The following is a 23,855-nucleotide window of genomic DNA, read 5'->3' as shown; positions in this document are numbered from 1 at the left end:
TGGTGAGCAACTTCTATAACCAGACAGGAAAGCACCTTCTACGTGAGCCTCCTAAGTGAGGAAAGAGGTAGAAGTTGGGGGTGCTGCTTTGGATAGCCGAAATCTTTTTAAGAGAATTTTTTCCAAGACTGAGACATTTCAGGTCTATACATTAAACAGTATCCTGGAAACTAGGATACTCTTAAGGACTTTGCTGCCAAGTTTTTCTAATTAGCAGGGATAAGTCAAGAGGAAGTAGGTAGAACAGGTTTTGGCCAAGAGCAATACAATTATGACATGGTCTTAACAAGTAGGCCCTTGAAAACAAAAAAAACCTTTTAGAATGAATGGCAGTTATGTAATGTGAAGAACATCCTATGTTATTTCCTGGTAAGAAAATTAAAAAAAAAATTTAAGAAATTTAGAATCAAAGACAAAAAATTATGGGAAAAATAGTGCAATACTGAAGACAGAAAAATGACAAACATATACTAAGTGCCTGACCTTGTGCTTCTACATATGCTGTTGTTTTTGGCTTTACTATGACCTGAATGAGGTAGCGAGGGCCAATCATATTTTTCAAATTAGAAAACAATATGAGCGAAGTTTATATACTAATACTTAATTATTGGATCATCTCACTGTATTTATATAATAGATATGACCAGATGCAATACAAATCTAGTTAACTTCATTTTAAAATTTAATACAAACACTGGAAGTGTATATTATCTAACAAAAACTCGCAATTTTTGGCATTCGATGTTTAGTAGAAAAATGAATCCTTCAAAAGTAAAGTACGTATCTTATTACCAAAAGAGGAAGCTGGACTCATATTGTTCTTGACTTTTAAAAGTGGTCGTTTTAATGTTAACTTATTTGAGCTGAGTGTGTAGATAGGATGTGTTTATTATTAGAAGCCACTTAAACCCTAGAAAACCCCTGTGATTCCTTATGACGATTCAGGTGGTTTTGATGTCACTTTCTTTCAGTGGTCTTGTAACATGAATGTGTTGATGTGGATGGGAGAATATGATGTACTGACTCAATTCCTTTCCAATAATCCCAGGGCATTATTCACTGGTGTGTAGGTCTTACTAAACTCATAGCTGAGAATAAAAGACACTATGAGTTCATCTTTTAAGTGCAAAGAATGTCACCTGCTCCCTGCTTCAAAAACTCTGAGATACCCTACCATTGGGTTTACAAAGTTGTGAGTTCCCACAAAACCTGAGGGGAAAGAGAAAAGTAGTCACCTTCTGGAGAATATAGTTCCTGAAGCATTTAACTAGACCTTAACCCTCAAAATGCAGGAGGCACTAGACTTGTATATTCTGAAATTTGGGGGGTTCTGAAAATTGGGGAATGCCATTGAATTTTTATCTGGAGATTTCTGAAGGCAGGAAGCCTACTGACAAGGAGGTTCATTGAAGCAGGAGACCAGCAGGGTGTGGGAATATTATAGTGTGTTTTTGAAGAGCTGTGAGGGCCACCATATCCCTGTTCTTAGAGGGCATGGGGGCTAGTGCTCAAGATTCCATGTGAGAGAGGCCAAAGTTGAGCAGAGGGATGGAGCCACTTAGAATATTGTTCAGCAGAATGTATCCCCAGAAGAGTGTGTTCCACTGGCGAGGGTCCTTGGGAGATGCACATTGGCTAAGAAAACCCCATACCCCACCAACATGAAGACCACCGCATCAGTGGAGAAGACTGAATCTGATTACAAACAGAGACCTCCTCCGACCCCTCTGAAAGCACCTGGCTGTGACTTTGTCTTTGGCCAAAGCTCCAATTCCAGGGACCAGAACAAAGGATGACATTAGTGGCAGGAGCCTGTGAGAGAAATAGGATTGGAGGTAAAGTTTCAAAATCAGGGATGTGGAGAAGGACCTCATGAGAAGATGACTTAAAGCTGGACAGTGCACGTTTTCATCAAAAGATTAGGGGACAAAATTCAGTGGGGGAAATTGAATTCATCATGAAGGCCTGAATCAGCGCGGAGTAGTGGTTCACAGGCTACGAAACAAACTACTGCATTTGAATCCTGGCTACTTCATTCACTCGCTACAAGACCTAGAGCAATTGTCCCTGCACCGGGGTTGTTTTGAGAAAATTAAATGGGTTAGAACAGTATCCTGAACATAAGGAACATTCAATACATGTTAGATATAATGATGATGAAGACGATGAAAAATTTACCACGCAGACACAAGTAGGCTCGTAAACTTGACACTGGTTAGGGGAAAATACATTTTAAGTTTGTACATAACTGAGTTCCAATACTTGGTATACACCTATTTCAATGTTTATGTTTATATGAAGCATTATACAAAGTTGATTATTAATAAAATGTCGTTTTACACATGACATAGCTTATGCAATTATAAAACATTACACTAATTAAAAATCATGTTTATAAAAATAATTATAAATAGAGTTTTTTTACTCAAACAAAATGAAACATTTGTAACTTTTAAAGTCAAATTGCAAAATATGGACTCAAAGTTACCATGTTGTGTTGAAACAAATGGTCGTCATACACAGTACACTGCCTTTTGTAAGATGAAATGTTAACACTTTTGTGTGACACCCAGGCTTTAGATCCAGTGCCTGCCTGCCTGTCTAACCTCTTATTCTTCTGTCACAACATCCATCCTCTAGCCTTTATATGGGGTCTTTCTTCTGCTTGTAGACAACCCCCCCCAACGCACACACACACCTACACCCCTATGCTGTGGGCAGATTCTATTTTCCTCAAATATAACTGTAATCCTTTCCTCCTCTGAGACACCTTCATGAATTCATTCTTTCAACCTTTATTTTTTATTCATTTTTAACATTTTCACTAATTCCTTCAGCAAGTATTTCCTGAACACATGATAGCTTTTAGGCATCATTCCCTGCTCTTGGAGTAGAGTGATGAACAAGAGACACAAAGTCCCTCCTCTCAAAGAAGAGGTACACTAGTGGGAAGAGGCAGAAGAAATAGGAAGACAATAAAATGGATCACATTGCCACTTAGATCAGTGATCAGGAAAGACCTCCTAACGATAAAAGATGTCAGCTGCTAGGGCATAGACTACATAGTAGCAGAGAGTGGTTTGTTCTGTTCACTGCTGTATCCCCAGTGCCTATGACAGTGCTGGGAACACAGCTGACCCTCAGTAAACATGTTTTTTGATGCAAACATGAATGCAGTGGATACTTTTGGCACGCGGGGTAGAGTGTTCCAGGCAGAGGAAAGAGCAAGTGCAAAGGCCTTCCAGGAGGAAGGAGCTTGGTGTGTCTGAGGAACCTGAAGGCGGCCAGGGGGCCAAGGGAAGAGCAGTAGGAAGTGGGGTCATGGAGGGAGACAGGACTTCGTCGATCCTGGTCTGTGTGGAGTACAAGAAGCAGCCATGAAGGCAGATGCAAATGTGTGCATACTTTCATGATAAATTATCAGAATGTTTTATAATTTCTTGATCTACTCTATTAAATTTATTTTTTTTCAGTTTATCATTGTTTTCTGCTCCTATCTTGATTATTTCTTTTATTCTACTTGCTTTGGATTTAGTCTTTTTATTCACATTTTGGTTTTGATGCTCAGTTTACTAAATTTTACTAATTTTAACTTGTTTTAAGAACATATGAACACAACACTACAAAATTCATCTAAACATTACTTTACCTTTATCCCATAAGTTCTGATATGCAATGTTTTCATTCCCCATAACTGTTTTTTTTGTTTGTTTCAATTTGTATTTCTTCTCTGACAATTTGACAATGAGAAGTGTGTTTTTAAATTTCCACATACATGGGCTGTTTGTTATCTTGCTTTTAATTTTGTTATGGTAAGAAAATGTGGGTCTGTAGAATATAAGTTTTGTGATATTTGTTAAGACTTGCATTGTAGCCTAATATGAGGTCTAATTTTGTAAATGTTCCCTGAGTGCTTCAAAATAATGGTTTTTAAAAATTACTAGATGCAATTCTCTGTACCTGTATATTATATCAAGTATGCTAACCGTGTGATTCAAATCACCTATATCTTTAGTAATTTTCCGTCTGTTTATCTATCATTTACTGAAAGAGCAGTTCTAAATTTTATGATCATGATTGTAGACTTGTCACCTTCTCCCCATAATTATGTCAGTTTTTGTTTTTCACATTATCATAATTCATATATATGGTTAGGTGCGTGCACAAGTCCAGAACTGATACATCTTCCTGATGAATTGTTCCTTTTATAACAATCCGTTCTAAATACAACAATGCTTTTTCCTATCTGCCATGGTCATAGTAGCTGGCACCATCTTTCTGGTTTTCTACTTTCTATATTTCACTTCGTGTCCTTTCTTTTCTCTTCCTTTCAGATAAATCATGTTTTGTTTTTTCAAAATTTCCTTTTATTCTTCATTTATTACTGTGTGGTGAGAACGTATGCACTTTCTATTCTTTAAGTAGATAAGTTCACAGTGTTCGTGTGTGCCATACAGAGTGTAAAGAGAACTGGTATCCTTCCTCTCCTCTCAAACAACATCAAATTGGTAGAATGCATTAACTGTAATCTCCTCTGTGTTCTACGCACATGTCATTGTTTCTAAAATTCATCTTGATTTTTAAGCCTTTATCTCTCCAAAGGAAGCATTTTTGTTGTGGGGTTGGTAAGTTTTAGAGTCTGTGCTCATTTAATTGAGCCCATATATGTTTACCCTTTTTCTTTTTTGTTTTACACTGTTTCTTGCATCTCAGACCTATCTCTTGATAGTGAAAATCCATGAATTGTATTATAAAATCTCACAGTCACTCTCTGAAAATGTCTTTATTTTCCCTTTCTTTAGTTTCTCCCGCTATCTGAATGTAGAGCGTGCCTCTGAAAGCTTTTATAAGCCTAAGTGGCTTTATGCAAAGAAGCAATTACCTTAGGACACATCATGGTAAATTTGCTTTTCACCTTTTTTCCTTTTTTTTTTTTAAAAAAAAACCACAAAAGTCCTCTTTGGATTTCTTTTGGTTAGTAGAAACAGGTACGGGTGTAGGTTTTTTTTGTAAAAGCGAAGTTGCATAAAGCAAACTTTGAAAAAGCAAGGGATGCTTGTATTTTAGTTTAAGTTCATTTTCATTGACAGTCATTTTCCACTTTGAAGACATTATGCCTGGCCTCTATTGTTGCTAGAGATTACATACTCCTGGTAGTCTCATTGCTATTTCTATGTAGCTAATCTGTCCTATCTAGTTACTGTTAACATGTTCTCTCAGGTTTCGTGTTGTGCAATGTCTCTTTCAGGTGCATTTACTTTTTATTTATCTTATGTAGGAATTGTGCTGTTTCCTCTGTTTCATGACTTCTGTAAACTACCCAGACATTATTGTTTCAGATGTTGCCTCTCTGCAGTTCTCTATTCTCTTCTCAGGATCTACTATTAGACCTATGGAGAAACTTCTCTCTGTATCTCATAAAGTCGCTGTCACACTTGGTTCTTTGTTCTCTCCATCTGTATCCTGGATAATTTACATATGCTTCAAGTTGTTTTTCTATCACACAAAGTCCTTAGTGGCACTGATACTCCTGTTAGTGTGCCTGTAGACTTTGTCTCACATGGTTTTTTTTCCTTTGTATGTTTTGTAATTTTTTTCTAGAAAGTTTGTCTTTAGAGGTGCTTGTTTATTTTCCTGAGAGAATCCCATGGGAGTGTGTTGGGTCACGTTCCTTAGAGCCAGACACTTAAGATGCGGATTCAGTGGTGATGCTTATTAAGGGAGTGTTCCAGGGAAACGGGCAGGGGAGTGGGAAACAGGGAAAATAGGACAGAGAAGAAGAATCCAAACACTGGGATGATCTCAGGCAAAGTCCCACAGAAAAGGATCTCAGGCTGATCCTGCAGGGGATTCTGGAGTTTAAGCTATGCTGCACAATGTTGTAACTGAGGCTAAGGAGCAATGAAAAGTATGGAGGTGGGGGGATGTGTCTTGGAGGGCAGTTTTCTGAAAATGGAGGCCCAGTAGGTGTTGGATAGGAAAGCACACCAAGGAGGGAACCCTTCTTCCACCCTTAGTCCCACCTGTACCCCAAGAAACAGTAAAAATGGACCCAGGGATCTGGGTAAAGCCCAGCCACTGACATTATCCACTGCAATGTCTCTGCAGAGTGATTTTGCATTTAGCTCTGCCAGGCACTTAAGAGTGTAACTGGCTGAGGACCAATATTTATGTTTGCTTCTCAGTTTGGGGATTCTCTGATACCATGTGGGTTTCTATTATGAAAAGTTGCAGGCCAAAGGAGCTCATTTCTCATTTAAGAATTGTTTTCACCCAAAGGACAAGCCAAGGCGCGTTTGCATGTCAGTTCCCTGGCTGCTGAGCCATTTTTTTCCCCTTCTTAATTCCTCTTTCCATGAAGGGAACAACTCCTCCAGGAAAGGCCTTTAAACCAGGTTTCAGTTCCAAACCCTAATCTCCTGTCCTATACAAGGATTAAAATCCAATCCAGGTATTGGCTGATCAAGTTATTTATGCCCATCCGTCCCATAGCACCACCTATGGCTGCACACGTTTGCACACAAGTCTGGTGCAAGACTTTGGGCTGTGTCTGTGAAAGGACTCTTCTTACTTTTGGTTTTCTGCTTACTAACTCCCCTTCAATTTTCCATCTTCAGTCTCTTCTCTCTTTCAGATGTGTTTTGTGTGGGCAGAGCTTCAAATTTGAACTGAAAACAAGATTTTTGCCCTTCCATTCTTGGTTTGGACCCCAGTAGTCATGAGTGGACCCTACATGGTCCCTAATTACTAAAATCAGTGATGGGGAAAAATTGGAGAGAGGTATAGAGAAAGCTGTGAGATCAAAGAGTTCCAGAAACTAAAGTGTGGAAAAGTTGATATCCTCAAGAGGGATAAACAGGAAGAACATATCACACTCTAACCAGAAGAGGAGGTGAGTGTATTGTGTGCTCTGTGGCCTACAGATAGATTTTATTTCCATAGCATGGAAAGAACTGGTAGGAAATTCGCTTTTATACTATTTTCTTAGAAAATAATATGAGGTTTCTGAGATAGCTAGTGAAACCACTGAAATGCAGTTTTCCTTCTATCCACCAAAATTGAAAAATCCCCATATGAGTTCTGATTTTTTTCTTTCATATTTTCCTAAAGGTACTGTCACAATATTGCCCCTCCTAACACTGTCTTATAAGGTAACAGCCCAAATAAAGCTGTGCAAGAAGCATTTAAGCTTTCAGCAAAGAAAACTATTCACAAATAATTCAAATGCAAACTGTAGGACTGATACTGAACTCTTCAAGCTAGAGTTCCAAAGTATTAAGCATTATTTTGACTTTCCCAAATGCAAGTATCTTGTACTGAAAACATTCTAGGTTGGTATTAATGTAACACATGAAAAATCAAGTAGAAGATTCAAGGCTATTTATGAGGATACTTGTATGCCGATTCTGCCCATTTTGGCCAAACAGGCATGTAAAAATCATGGTCACGTGGGGTCTGCCATTCTGTCAGGAAGAGTTCTTTAACTCTTTATAAAGACAGAAAAGGATTTGTTGAGAACAGCTCTATTCACACTGTAGATGACAGTTCTATTCAGTTTCTTACAGAGATTATGCTATAAACATTATCCACTATTCAGTTCCTTTCTGTTATTAGTTTCCCATTCCCTAGGAACTGGAGAAAATGCTTAAGCAAATGTAGTAAGTATTTCAGCTTGTATCCTAGGACAGAAGAATATTTGCCTACGTCTGGAAGACTGGGAGTGGGCAGCCCAAGGGCCTGTTTCTCTACCAAGAGAGAATTCTTTCTAGGGTAAGAGAAGGTAGATGTGTGGACACATCCAATATGTTATTGTTAGAAGGGAATATATTCACATTATCAATCAGCCCCACCATCATCAGCCTGAGAGCAAAAAAGCTGTAATGAAAAAGTATAAGCAAAATCTCAAAAAGCTGTTGTTCTACAACCTCCCAGAGACAATGAGTCTCTGGTGGCATTGTTGACACAGGGACAGAATGTTAGCGATGTTCACAACAGCTGCATCAGTGGCATGGGTAATGATAGAGTGTAGGTTTCAGTGCCTCCTCGTCTCTGGATATAAGACCTCAAAACCCCTGTCTACAGATGAGAATCCTCAGCTTTAGGCTACTTGGCATTATCAGTGGTACTGCCTGTTGAGCAGTGTCTGGGAAGTTATATTGTCAATGGATAACAATGACATAGCTGCCACTCTTAACTGAGGTGGAATTAGGCGCATCATCTCAGTGATCTGGACCAGGAGATAAGAAAAACGTGATATCAACAGAACGCTATTAGAACTGGTTTGAGACACTGGATATTCTTAAATTTATTTGGGAAGAGCTGGGGGTTTTATTTTTTGAGGAGTCAGCAGAAGTAAGCCAATAACTTTTCCATCATAAACACATCAGCTTCAAACAACTGAACAGATGATTGTATCCATGGATGTAACCAGGTGGCCAATACAGAAATCAAACAGAGTATGTAATTGGAAGCAGGAGATGGAAAAGCTGTGTTCTCTCTGCCAAAACAAGACCAAGAGCAGATTGTGGTACTGACCAAAAACTGTTAATATCAAACATTAGAGTAAAGCTGAGGAACACTAAAAGAATCATAATGCCAAAATATAATGTAATGACATTCCTGGTATTTTAAAGTCCACGTAGGAAACAGATTTGCACTGTTAAACTTCATTGACCAAGGACTGGAAGAGCCGTGGACTGAAATTACAAATATTATTAGGGAAGAATACAAAAAGACAATGCTGGAAGTAAAACGGAAAGAAAAATTGAGATGGATAACAGAAGAAACACTAAAAATTGTTAAAATACAGGTGAGAGGCAAAAATGAAATGTTATAGGGCCAGCTGAGTGGCTCAGTCAAGAGTGCAACCCTGAGCAACAGGGTTGCCGGTTCGATTCCCAGCCCTAGCTGAGCTGCCACTGAGCTGCCAACAGGTGGCAGGATGGCTCAGCTAAAAAAAAATAATGTGATAAAAGCAGGGTTAAAATCCTGAACATAGTTTGTCAATGACTATCACATAGAGATAAAGAGAACTATTACAATAGTCCACATGAGGAGATAGAAGAGAACAACAAAAAGGGAAAAACAAGAGAGTTCTACCACAAGAGTCAAGAAATAAAAGGGAAATTCAAACCTAGACTAGGAATGCTAAACAACCAATAAGGAAGCACATTATCTGACCAGGAGAAAATAAAGGGAAGGTGGAAAAAATACACTGAAAATCTCTACAGAAGAAACAAAAGGATGACAATTATCTTTGAAGAAGATTCCTCTAAGGAAGAACCTGTAATTCTAGAAAGTGAAGTGAAAACTGCCCTAAAAGTATTGGGGAAAAGAAAATCACTAGGTGTAGATGGGGTACTCATAGAATTTCAAGCCACAGAGACTGAATCTGTCAAAACTCTAATAAGAATATGTCAACAAATATGGAAAACAAAACAATGGTCTACAGACTGGAAACCTTCAATATATATCAAATCTTCAACAAGGTTGATGCCAAGGAGTAGAGTCACTATAGGATCATTGCCCTAATATCCCATGTAAGTAAAGTGACACTTAAGGTGACAACAAAGGCTTCTACCTTATGTGGAGCAAGAAATGCCGGATGTTCAAGCCGCATTCAGAAAAGGATGAGGCACTCGAGATCTAATTGCGAACATTCATTGGAATTTCAGAAGAAGGGTAGTCTATGTTTTATTGACTACAGCAAATGATTGTGCTGATCATGAAAAGCTGTGTTTTTTTCTGAAAGAAATGGTTGTGCCTCAGCCCTTGATTGCCCTAATGCATAACCTGGATTGTGGGAAGGAAGCTACTGTCAGGACAAAATATGGAGCGACAGAATGGTTTCCCATAGGCAAATATGTCACTCAATGGTGCATTTTATCTCCTTATTGGTTTAATTTGTACACAGAACATATCATACAAAAAACAACAACAAGAACAAAACAACAACAACAAAAAAAGACCAAAGAAAAAAAACTGGGCTAGATGCAGAGGAAGAAATGAAAATTGACGGAAGAAATATCAACTTAAGTTATGCACAAGACACCATCATACTGGCAGAAAGTAGCAATAATTTGAAACAACTTCTGATGAAAGTGAAAGAAAATGCCAAAGTAGGACTGCACTTGAATATCAAGAAGACAAAAATTATGACTACACAAGAAATACTCAAGTTCCACATGGACAATGAAGACATTCACATTGTTAAAGATTTTGCTTACCTTGGTTCAGTCATTAATTCAAATGGAGAAGGCTGAGACTCGGAAGGGCAGCAAAGGAAAGATTAGGAAAGATCATCAAGAGCAAAGATCTATCGTTAGAGACAAAGGCTAAGGTTACTTACTTACAACTTCATATTCCCAATTATTATGTACAGATGTGAATGCTGAACAGTGAAGGCTGATAGGGAAAAACTGACTCATTTGAAATATGGTGTTAGACGAGAGCTCTGTGGATACCGTGGACCACCAGAAAGACAAACAAGTGGAGCAAATTAAGCCTGAAACATCACTGGATACAAAAATGACAAAGCTGAAGCTGTCCTACTTTGGGCACATCATGAGAAGGCAGGGTTCACTGGAAATGACAATAATGCTGGGAAACATAGAAGGCAACAGGAAAGGAGGAAGACCAAATAAATAACTGCATTGACTCCATAAAAGAAGCCATAGGCATGAGTTTACATGAACTGAGCAGGGATATTGTGGACACGATATTGGGGACATCCTTCATTCAGAATGAAGTTGGAGCCAGGAGTCAGAGCCAACTCAATCAATAGCATAATTACAGATAGCTTTTTTTTTTTTTCCTTAATGGCTCTTTTTGTAATCTTGTTCTGAAATCCAAATTACTGTTACTCATGAAATGTAGATGACATATTTACAGTCAGAAGAGATGATCTCTGTTCTGCCTTCTCTTCCTGAGTTGTCTGAATTCTGTTGCTCTTCTGTGTGTCTGTGGCAGAGGACAAGGTATGCTGCTCAAATTTCCCTTCAAAAGGGACTGCTCCTCAGCCAGGACTAGTCTCTAGCAGTTCACTCCCTTAGGACCTGCCTCAGCTTTTGAGCAGAAGATGTCAATTTCTCAGCTTGCTTTCCTTCTCCTCCCCGCCCCCCCCACCCCACCCCAGCCAATGACTGAGCAAAGTGGAGCTACAGGTGGTACAAGGACTTAGCTTTGAATCTTCTTTGTTCCGGAGATCCCCACTGAGCGGGCAGAGCTTTTGTCATGTCTCCATCATGGTCTGATAGCTCCCCCTGCCCAATTCTACTTCCTCTTTTTTCCTTTTAAGATATTAGACTTGCCAATAAACCGTTTTCACTCCTAACTCATCTCAGTATCTGCTTTCTAGAGAGTCCACACTGTCTTCATTCCATAATCTGTGCAACACAATATCCTTCTACCCTAAGGCCATTATTCTTAATTATATGTTATCAGACAATTAAGTTGGTACTGTTAAAAGAGAGGCTGTTTTGGATTCAGACTTACTTGGGGTTTGAATCTCAACTCTGCCTTATACGTAGCAATATGAACTTGATCAAGTTGTAAATTTCTATGAGCTCCAATGTTCTCATTTTTCCAGTCTGGGTGTGAGCTAAAATAGATCTCCCGTTGGATGGAAACATGGATGCGTGTAATTGCTGTGTAAGAACAACAAACAGTTCCAAAGACAAAGGTCCCACCTCCTGCTTACTGTGGACTACATGGATTGTGTTATATTTACTCTGTTTTTATTTTCCAGTATAAGAATTTACCACTAAAATACATAAAATGAATGAAAGGTTATTTTTTCTTATTATTTAAAAGAAATTACCTGTACTGTAAAATTTGGTTGCACATTTTTTTCCCCTTTCCCCTTGGAATTCCTATGTTTAATCATATCTTATCTTCTGCCTCTCTTGAAGTAAATCTTTACTTTCTTGAAATTTTGTATGTTTTCCTATCCTTTGACTAAGTTTTATTGTTGTTATTGTTTTGGCTTTCCAGTGAAGAGAAGTATTAGTTCTTGGTCTTGGTAACTAATAAGTCAGTTTTCAGATGTGAATTAAGTCTATTGTGTTATTTACTGTATTGCAAAAGAGAGTTTTCACTCTATTTAATTTCCTCTTTGTCTTTTAAAATAACTACTTGAAATATTTTCCCTGGTGTTTTTCCATTGAAACAAAAAAATTTGGGAGGACAGAAAGAAAAGGAGAATTATGAAAAATGGTTTAAGTGAAGTTAGGTTTTTTTTAATGTTTTTTACTTTCCTTGCCAAATTTAATCTGATGAAGTCTTAACTAGATACTAAGTACAGGAAGGCCCCAAACAAATTGGATCTGTTATATTTTATATATAAACTATTATATTTTGAGAAGTGATCTTTTCAATGTAATAAGCATTTATAATAAATAAACACCAAATAATGCTAATCTCTTTCCATTTTATGGTTTGCCAAAGATTTTCACTTTATCTTATTTTAATCCTGGTAAAAATACCCAAGAGGCTGAACTGTTCCTTTTATATTCTTCAGCGTTTTCTTTATATGACACCAAGAAGACTGAAGTAATGTGAAGTAATAGAGTGTCAAAGTGAAAGTCTTGCTTGAGACTGTAAGACAACAGAGCCCAGAGGTTTCAGACACACACGGGACAGGCCTCCCGCACTTTCTGGTGATGTAAGAGACATGAGAGCAGTCGCAAAACAGAGTTGAGTGAGCACAACTATAATAAATAAGAAATAAGCTTTTGGGGTCTCTGATAGAGTAGCTAGCATTATCCTTGTTAATATACTTAATAAATTAATAAAATGTACAAGAGAAAAGTCATAATGCTGAAGGTTATAGTGATATAATTTGCTCATATATATTGCCTTTGCAAAGCAACATATATATTATAATATATATTCATAGATAGTATGAAAAATGAAGATATTTTTACCACTTACATCAGTAAGTCTATACTTAGTAATATTTTAAAAATAATTCCATGCAAAAAAGTAGATGAGTACAAAAGATATCTATACAGGCTTATATATTAAAAGAAAAAAAAAAAAGAAACAACCTAAATGTTTACCTGCTGGCTGATTTCCTATTGATATTAGAATAAAATTTACGACCTTTTTTGTGACCTCATAAGGCCTTACCTATTCTGCATCATCTTACCGCACTCTTCTTTGCACTTACGGTACTTGAGCCAGGAGCTTCTATTGGTGCCTCAAAGACATGCAGCCCCTTCTCCTGCAGGGCTTTTGCGCAGGTTCTTTTGACTTAGAACATGATTATCTTCCCTAACCTCTCTTACCTTTCACCTGGCTCGCTCCTTATTACTCCTCCTTGTGCAGCTTAACAGTCATTTCCATAGGAAAACCTCCCGACAACGTCTGGTCTGGCAATAATATACTCTCACCACACTCTGTACTTTTCTCTTGTATAGTATGTATCACAATTTTATTTTAAAATGTGTTTTTTTGTTATTTATATAATGTTTTTCTTTCTTGCTAGGTTTAAAGGTTTAAAAAGGCAGGAAGCGTTGTCTACCTTGTTTAGTGTTATTATCTTCTACCCCATGTGAGACACATAGTAGATAGTCAATACATATTTATTGAAACAGTAAGTTATTCCAAATCGTAATAGTCTTTGTTTCAAGAAAAAAATGCTCTATGAGGCTGGTGGAACCAAAAAACATCAACCTATTGATTTTTAGGACTTCATTTTCAATAAGCTCTAATGAACTGTACTTTCTTTGGCTGAAGACAGATATATTTTTTTTCCAAATGAATCATAGAAAAAGGAAGTGCACTCTTTAAATGGTTCACATTTGCAAAAGAATAAAAAAATTGTTATTACGTGACTGACCCAATGTAATCTTTAGAGCTTATCTAAGTTTATTAAATGACCTCAGGATCTGTTTCCCAGATTAGCCTCTGTGATCTGCTGTTCCAGGAACAACATCATGTTCTTTTTTTTAAATTTTGACTCTAACCTTATGTCCTTTTATAGTATTTCCTAAGGAAGTTCATCTGTGTTCCCATCCACGATAGGAGCTTTTGAATATTCAGTGTTAAATGTGTTGTATGTCCAGATTTATAAAATGCATAGTAATGGGAATATATTAATAGATCTTATTTATGCTTTTTATTTTGTATAAAAAATATTTTGAGTATCCTTTATTCCTACAAACCATCTTTGGAAAAATTGATCTTTGGTTTCTATTGCTTGGCTTATGTTAACTGTAGTTAAGTTTGGAACAAAGTTTATTGCTTTAAAAACAATATACCTGACTCAAAATCCTGTTGGGCTTACACCTACAAGTGTCTTCATGGTATCTCAAAAAACACAGCTCATTTTCCTTAACCTTTGTATTTCTCTTTACTTGAATCTCTGTTTTCATTTTAAAAAAGACTTAAGGGCAGGAGAATATCAAGTTCTTCATGAAGCTTTCTATGGGTCAGTGGGAGCAAAGGCATGATTTAAGAGATGATAGAAGACTACTTGTTTGATTAGAGTCCAGCTGGCCATTTTTCATTTGTCCTCTAGGTTCTATGCTTTGAACTTGAAGGGAGAAGAGAAGGAGCAGCAGCTGCTAAGACTGTTGCCTTCTAAGCTCTCTGGATTTGGGAAGGAGTGTGCTGGCTGGAACTTGATTTGGGGAGGAGTATGCTAACGAGAACTGGAGCTTACGTTGTGTTGGGGAAGCATTGCAAAAGCCACATTGAAATGATTTTTACAATTGCATTTATAGAAAAAAAGGACTGCAGCAATCAATTTAACATCTGCTATGTGGCAGCTAGATCCACAGTTGGGTGATACAGAAAATAGGGTCTTCAGGAAGAGGACAGGACAGGATTCAGAGAGGGGAAAGCATAAAAGAGATCATTTGGGCAAGTAGGTGAACAAAGGCAAGGGTATTAAAATGGTTAGAGTAGGGGGAGTATTGGAATTGAAGTAGTAGTTTGGCTAAAATATAAGGGGTTGGTGAGAATCAGGCAAGCTTTACGAGGACCTTAAATGACATAGTAAGTCATGAAAGTTGTGTGAATGTGGAAATGCTATGATTGGAGATGCATCTTAGGAAGATTAACGCAATGTGTACATGTAAAATGGTTTAGGCAGAAAGAGGCCAATTAAGAGGTTGATATAATAACTAGAGAAGAAAGGCAGAGAGAAAAGAAAGAGGCACATAGACGTCCTTGCTAAGTATAACATAAATGATTTAATAACTATGAGGTTAGAGAGAGGAGAGTAAGAGGAAGTGAGCAATGAGTTCAAGATCACCTCAAAGGTTTTAAATCTGAGTTACTAGTGAAATTGAATAGAGAATTAGGAGGTGGGGTTAGTTTAGGAGTGGAGAAAGAGACAGAAAGAAAGAATATACTATAAATAGTTTAAATTTTTATTATGCCTACAGGGTACTCTAATAATAATAATTTTATATATATATATATATATATATATATATATATATATATATATTTTTTTTTTCAGAAAAAGAGTTTAGTTTTTACCAAATTCCTAAAGATATGAAGAATATTTTCCTGATCAATATCAATATTCTGGGATTTCCTACTGCCTTCCAAAATTATGTCTAACCCTTATTGTAAAAACAAAGCAAACATATTGCAACTGCTTGTTTACTTATCTCCACACTGCAGTGTTCTCTGTGCTCCTCGAGGGCAACAGGGAAAATCCTGGTTATATTCCCAGTACCACTCGGTTGGTGGTGGGAGTGGAGAGAAATGCAATTATTACCTTTTAATTAGTTTCTTCGCCCACATAACAGGAATTGTTAAATACTTAGTGGATAGAATAGTAGTAATGTTGAGTAAGATGCTTAGTCTGGGGCCTGGCACATAGTAATTATTCAATTTGCTTGTTATTGTTGTTACTTATCATGAATAGAGAAGTGAATCCTGTGCCTTCCAGTCAGGCTCATCAAGATAAGACAACTTTCTATTCTTCCCTTCTGGTTCCTTCTCCAGCCAAATTATCTGTATAATTGTATTATTTCCCAGTGTTTTCAGTTGTTACCTAAATGATGAGGAAGATTGCTTCAGCTTTTTACTTCAGAGTCTGGACAAAGGAAAGCTGAAACAATCTGCAGAACGAAGAGAGGCACTAGCCACCTGTGTGATGGAGAGTTGAGATTTGACTGTTTAAGCAGCCATGTCATTAGTCCATGGCTCACTGAGTAAGAAAATAAAGATTTATGTTAAATTATAATTACTTTAGCCCAACAGCTGTATTTGGCAACATGACTCAGCATCATTATTTGACTTTGAAAGTATTTCTGAAAGTTATCCCAGTAAACGAAGTTATACTAAAAAAAAGTTCTCTCAGTTGTGAGGCCAATACACCACCATGTTTCTCAGGCTGGGGTACGTGCATTTGACACTTGACACAACAGAGTAATCATGGAGCATATTTCTAGTGCGTTGATTTCACTTGAAGATCTGGGAAGATGCACTTTTTCCCATTAACATTAACTTGGATTTATTATTTAATCTTTCAACAAATATTTATTGAATTTATATAGAATGTCAGATGCTGGGAAATACTGATTTAGAAAATGGATGTGGCTTGTTAATGGCGGTGGGGCTATAGGGTAAAGTACAACATTTATATGCATTTTTAAGTTGAAATATAAGACAACAACAAATTTTGATCTAGGTGGACTCCTTCGGGTGAAACTGCCAGAGCCATGAAAATATAATGGAGTTGAAAAATTCCTATTGCCTAGTGATGCAGAGGCAGTCACAGCCCAAAGAATTACTGTTTTGTGCAGGTCTCAGTCTACGGATAATAATGCTATCTTCTAGAAAAGTCTGGGGGGACTCACCTGGGTCTGGTGAACATCCAATAGACATCTCTTTCTAAACCATTGTTTCAACTGGACCAGCCATTGAGGTTCTTGTTATGATTACAAGTTGTCCTTCAGCAGTAACCACCAGGAAACTTTGAAGAAAACAAGAGCGTATTACTTACAGGCCCTGGAGCATACGGGGCATCATACAGCAAGCTGGTGGGGAAGGAAGGAGCAAAGCAAGGTTCTGCTTGTATTGGGGGCGAGGGTGAGGGGGCCTATGGTTTCAAGAACTTACTCTTTATTGGTGAACTTAAGACATAAGAGTAGGAATTTAAAGTGCTGAAACAGAAAAAAACAGTAGTCCAAATGGTCAGTTATAGAAATCAACCAAGATCTAAAACACAGGCGCCTCAGTGGGGAAGGGGGCTTGGCTCTTTATCTAGTCCTGTGGCTGGCAAACAGCTTATTAGATATAGCCTCTGGTTTTAAGAGGATTCCTCTTTGAAGTGGATTCCTCTGAATCAAAGCTTAAGTCAGACACTTGCATTACAAAAAAGAAAAGCCAACTGTCAGGGCTGACACTCCAATCACTCACATGTCTGTGGTGATGCTGGCGTAAACAAACCTACTGCGTTGCCAGTCCAATAAAAGTACAGCACATGCAATTACAATATTAGGCTGTACCACCTAGGCCTACACAAGTGCACTCTATGATGTTCGCACAATGACTAAAGCACCTAAGGACGCATTGCCCAGAGCATGTCTCCTTCATCAAGTGGTGCGTGACTCTACCTAGGTGAATCCAGAAAAGTGTTAGACATATTTAAGTATTAGACATATTTAAGTATGCTCTGCAAGATTTGGGCAAATTTTACATGCTGTACAACAGTAATGAGAAATTATTTCTAGAATTCTGCCTACTAATTTCTTATACATTTAAACATATTAATGATAAAGCCAATTTTAATAAAAATAACTAAAAATAGAATTCACAAAGGGAAAGCAATTATATAACCTTTAATTAATGTTAATTGATACTATACAGGATCTCTGGATGTCTATTTAAAGGATTATATAAGAAATACGTATATTATTTCAAGTATTGTAAGCTTCTTTTCACATACATAAAGCAGTTTACTTTTTTGAGTCATGTGATTAGTACCTTTGAAATGTTTACAATATGAATCTAATGAGCTAGTGTCAGAAGTATTCCAAATGTAAATAATTTAATCAAAATTATTAAATACCCAAATTAGCAAGGTCTAACATTCATTTTTATTATATATTAGAAATAAAAAATAGTTTTACTATTTTCAGTTTGAATAACTAAATATGTATAGTTTCCTGGAATATTTTATATAACTAATAACAAAAAAGTGAGTCACTAACTTTGAAGATATTTAGATTGCCAACTATTATGTCTTTACTAAATTTGAAATATGTTGGAGCCAGTCCAGTTCCCTTTGTTTTACAAATAGACTTGAGATCCCTGTCCCATTCGCTATCTATGTTATTTTTAATAATTGATATCATTTACATAATATTTTCTGTTTTCTTTCTGTTTTACCAAATCAACGTTGAATTTGTACCAAGAAATAAACAGCATATCTGGATTTGCCTGATCAAATTCCAACAAACCAGTGCTCATGAAGCTAATAGCATTGAGGTTCACTACCAAACCAATGAAAAGACAGCCATGGAAATGCTTTAGGTAAAGATCCTAGTGGGCAAGTAGATGCTATTGCTTCTTGGTGCCTCTCTTATTGTTTAGACATGCACCTGAACTTTGGTCCTCACTATGGCCTACGTCAAATGAGGAAGCCTCCAATTTGGTGGCCCTTAGACTTCAAAGCTAGCATGCCATTAGTGCAGGGAAGACTACTTAGAGCTGTGCAAGGCAGTCCTTGTTGTCCCATAGGAACATGCTTGTATATTCTACTCCTTTCTGCCTTACTTAACCTATAGTAACACCACAGCAAAAAAAAAAGAGTAAAAAAAAAAATCACAATTACTGGAAAACTCAGCTTTTGTTCAACCATATCCATTGATTGTCTGTTGTTTGCCAGATAGTGCAGTAGATACTGGAAGCTACAGAATTAACGAAAACATAGTCCTAGCTTTCAAAAACCTCAAAATCTCATGGGAAGAAAGACACATAAATATAATGCAAGTCCAATTCAATAAATATATAACCAGCAATCATGAAGCATAAAAAAATATGATTAACAAGCTATGTTCAATAGCAGGATGAGGAAGAGTGTTTCAGACAATTGAAAAGCAAAAGCATGGGCGAAGACCCAGAAGACATTTAAAAAGTATGGGTTACTTATGGGTAGTGGGTGTGCAGTGTGACTGGAGCATAAGGGGTTTGGATAACATAAAAAAAATTATGACAGGGAAAATTAGAGTACACGCTAAAACACTGGGCTTTTATTGAGTAGGTCACTCTTTCTCAAAATTGAACAGTGTTAGGAATCACCTAGGATACTTGTAAAAACCTGCTGATTTCTCATTGGAGGGCCCTTTCTCCTGATTCAGTAGGCATGGGCAGAGTTGGGCCCAGGAACATGCATTCCTAACAAAAACATAGGTTCTGTTGCAGGTGTTTGGTGGACCACACTTGGAGGGATTGGAGAGGAGTGACATGATCAGATCTGTATTTACGAAGATATGTCTAGAAATGGTGGAAGGGGATGGTGCAGTCACAGAAATACCAGTTTGGGGGTATCAAAACAGTCTTAGCAAGAGACAATAAGAGTGTGAATCAAGGCAGTAGCAGTAGGATGGGGAAGAAGAGAGAAGTGATAGGTAGCTTATGAGGTAAAGCTGATAGGCATTCATGGTCAATTGAACACGTATGTTAGAGAGCTGATTCATTGGTGTCAAAATTGTATGAATCTAGGATCATGGCAGCACGAACAGACATAGGAAGTTAGAGGAACGAGTGTGGGGTGGTGGGAACAGTAAGTTCAATTATAGATGTAGTGAGTTTAAGGTATATTAGGACCTTTTCTTCCCATCACAGATAGTCGAATCCCTCTCTGGTTAGCCTAAGCAAAATGAGGATTCCACAGGGATCCTGGGACAACTTAAGGAATCTGAGAAAAAGAATGCTGTTGGTTTAAATTAAGGGATCCCCAAACATCCAGACTGTTCTGTCTGTAGTCTGCTCTCTGCAGATCTTCTTCTCCTTTCTCTATGAATCAGATTCAGTTACCTAGGGAGAGAGGCTGAGCTCTTTTCTTTTCAGTTTCAGTTTCAAAATACTGGGAAAATGTCCTGATTGGTCTAGCTTTGGTCACATAGTTATTACAAGTCACATGAGTTGTCACTTGGAGGCTGAGGTCACAAGCTAACATTACAGCTCCTACAGTAGCCAGGTTGATCAAAAGAGGGGAAAATCCCTAGGACAAAGATGTTGGGCAGAAAGGATTAGAGTGATCACCCAAAGTGCCTATACGGCATCCTTTTAGAGAAGTCAAACTTGAAAGAATAACGAAGGAAAATGTTATTTGTTGAGTGCTTTATGCATGGCAAACATTTTTGCTTCGCACACATCTCACTAAGTCATCCCTACAATCCTCAATGGTAGATACAACATTATTATGCTCATTTACAGCTGAAGAAATTGAGCTACAGAGAAGTAAGATAACTGCCTGAGGTCACACAGCAACTAGCGACAAAACTTTCAGGAGAGTCTATACTTTTTACCATTACAACCATACTGGTTAGGGCCATGAGGGTGAATAAGGTCTCTTCTAAAAGGTATAGAAGGTGGTAAAGGAAGAGAGCCTAGAGTGCAAACCAAATTTAGGGAGTAAGCAGCCAAAGAGGAGTCACTGTAGGGGACTGAGGGAATGTAAATTACTAGAAAGGGAAAGTTTGATGTGTTAAAACAAAGGAAAGAAACTTTCAAAAAGGAAGACTTCATCCAGTGTCAAAGGGACAGAAAAGCCAGGCAGAAAGAATGCTAAAAGGATGCAGCATTTGGCAATTAAGGAACTGCCTAGTGCAATTACACTTCTGGAAGGATCTTCTGTTCCCTGTGCCACTGTGACTGTGATAGTTTAGGCCCTCACCATTTGTCACCTGGACTACTGTGACAGCTTCCTGTTCTGCATCCTTGTTTCCATTCTCATCCCCACCAATCTATGTTCATCATTGTCTACACAGAGGTCTTTTTAAAGTAGGGATCTGATCATAGAACCTCATGGATTGCTTAGAAAACTCCATGTTGTTTAGCTTGAAATATAGCCTCATCCCAAGCCAGCCTCTAGCAATCCTCCCAGCTCACTGTATTTTTATTATGCCATATTAAGCTGCTTAGAGTTCCCCAAGCATGAGAGGTCTTATCGGTTTCTGTGCTTCTGCACATGCTGTTCTTACTGCTTGGAAGACTTTCTGAGCCTCTTGCTTCCCCGGCTTTAGCTGGTGATGAAAATATTCTACATCTTGGCTGTAGTGCTAGTCATGCAGCAGTCAATATTTGTCAAAATTCATAGAACTGTAAACTTTAAATAAACCCTACTTTTCACAAAGATATCTGGATACTCTCCAAATATTTGACAACTGAAACATTTCTAAATAAACAATGAGTCAAAGAAGAAATTTGAAAGAAAATTAGAAAATATAAAGTTAATGGCACCGAAATCATTTTTTAAGCTAAACAAAATTGATGAATCTCTAGCCATACTGATCAATAAAACACAAGGAGGCAATGCAAATGACCAATATCAATAACAAAAGAGGGGATATCAATAAAAATCCTATAGACATAAAAAGGATACTAAGGAAATATAAATAACTGTGTGCCAAGACGCGTGAATATTAGATTGAATTCTTTAAAAAGCACAGGTTACCTAACCTAACACAAGAAGAAGTAGAAAACAAAATTTGTGTACCACCATATCTAGTAAAAAAATTAAGTTCTTAAATAAAAGCTATTTACAAAGAAAATTTCAAGCACACATGGCTTCAACTTTGAATCCTATCAAAAATTTGTAGAAAAATAATAATCTTACCATCCCCCCTCACCCCCCAGAAAACAGAGGAGGAAGGAATACTTCCAAATTCATTTTATGAGGCCAACAAAACCCTGATATCAAAACTGAATAAAGACATTGCCAAAACAAACAAACAAGAAACTTCCCCAATGCCTCCTCAAACCTCAACCTCTGTGTCATACACAAAATTAAATCCAAAGTAGATCCTAGACCCGAATGCAAACATTGTGCCAATGTTTCATATTTCTAGAAGATGTAGGAGAAAACGGTTTTAGGTTTGTGCAATGGTCTGCATGTTTGTGTCCCTCCCAAAATCCATAGGTGGAAATCCTAACTCCCAAAGGTGCTGGTATTAGGAGGTGAGGCCTTTGGGAGGTGATTGGGTCATGGGGGTGGAGTCCTTATGAATGGAATTAGTGCCCTTATGAAAAGACTCCAGGGAGATCCCTAGCCCATTCTGCCATGTGAAGACACAAAAATAAATCTGTGACCCAGAAGAGGGCCCTTGCCTGACCAACTGGCATTCTGATCCTGAATGTCGAGCCTGTAGAACTGGGAGAGATAAATTTCTATTGTTTATAAGCTACTTAGTGTATGATATTTTGTTACAGCAGCTGGAACAGACAAAGACAGGTAGACAAAGATTTCTTAGAGAAAAAAAAGTCAAAGACTTAACTATTAACAAAATAAACAAAAATTGATAATTTTATTTGATCAAAATTAAAACATTTTTAAAAATCATTAAAAGAATAAAAAAGCAAGCCATGAACTGGCAGAAAATATTCTCACTGTGTATAGCAGTCAAGGGACAGATCTAAAATATATTTTAAAATGTTGCAACTCAGGGGCAGCTGGTTAGCTCAGGCGGTTAGAGCTCAGGCTCATAACGCCAAGGTTGCCAGTTTGATTCCCACATGGCCCAAGGAGCTGCACCCTCCAAAACTAGATTGAAGACAACTATTTGACTTGGAGCTGATGGGTCCTGGAAAAATGCCTTCCACAACTAGATTGAAACAGCTATTTGACTTGAGCTGATGGGTCCTGGCAAAACACACTGTTCCCCCATAAAATTTCTAAAAAAAAAAAGTTACAACTCAATAAGATAAGCAACTCAAAACAAAATGAGCAAAAGTTTGAACAGATACTTCACAGAATAAGTGTATTAGTTTTCCTTTGTGGCAATATCGTACTGCTAAGTGGCTTATAAATATACCCATTTATTATTTTACATTTCCAAAGGTCAGAAGTCCAGTTGAGCTCAAATGGATGCTTTGTTTAGGGTCTTCCAGGCCAAAATCAGGATGTTGGCTTGACTGGACTGTTACTTGGAGGCTCTGGGGAAGAATCCACTTCCAAGCTCATTCAGATTGCTGTCAGAATTCAATTCCTCATGGTTGTACAAATAAAGTCCCCATTTTCTTGCTGGCTTTTGGCTAAGCTTCTAGAGGCCATTCTCAAGTCTTTATCCTGTGGCCCTCTTTATATGAGAATAGAGAACCTCCCCCACATCAAATTCCTTCAAATTTTTCTGACTTTCTCTTCTACTACCAGCTAAAGAAAATGCTCTGATTTTACAAAGGCGTATGTGATTAAATTAAGCCCACCTGGATAATCTGCCTATTTAAAAGTCAACTGATTAGTAACCCTAATTACACCTGAAAAATTATGTTATGAAACATAGTGTAATCATTGGAGTAACACTAGAAGGAAAGGTCAAGGGAGTCACCTGAGAATTATGCCTACCACAAGAAGATATATGAGTAACCAATGAAGCCATGAAAATTTATGCTCAAAATCCTTAGTCATAATAGGGATGCAAATGAAAATCACAATCAGGAACCAGTCCACACCCAATAGAAGGATTAAAATAAAAATAAAAAAAACCCCCCAAAAACTGACAATGCTAAATATTAGCAAGAATATGGAGCAACTGGAACTCTCATACTTTTCTGGAAGAAATGTAAAATGTTTCACTCACTATGGAGAACATTTTGGCAATTTCTGTAAAGTTAATATATAGTTGCCATATAACCCAGCAAATCCACTACTTGGCATTTACCCAAGA

The sequence above is a fragment of the Hipposideros armiger genome, unplaced genomic scaffold (assembly GCF_001890085.2).
Source record: "Hipposideros armiger isolate ML-2016 unplaced genomic scaffold, ASM189008v1 scaffold_904, whole genome shotgun sequence".
NCBI lineage: Eukaryota > Metazoa > Chordata > Mammalia > Chiroptera > Hipposideridae > Hipposideros > Hipposideros armiger.
This window is presented reverse-complemented; position numbering follows the sequence as displayed.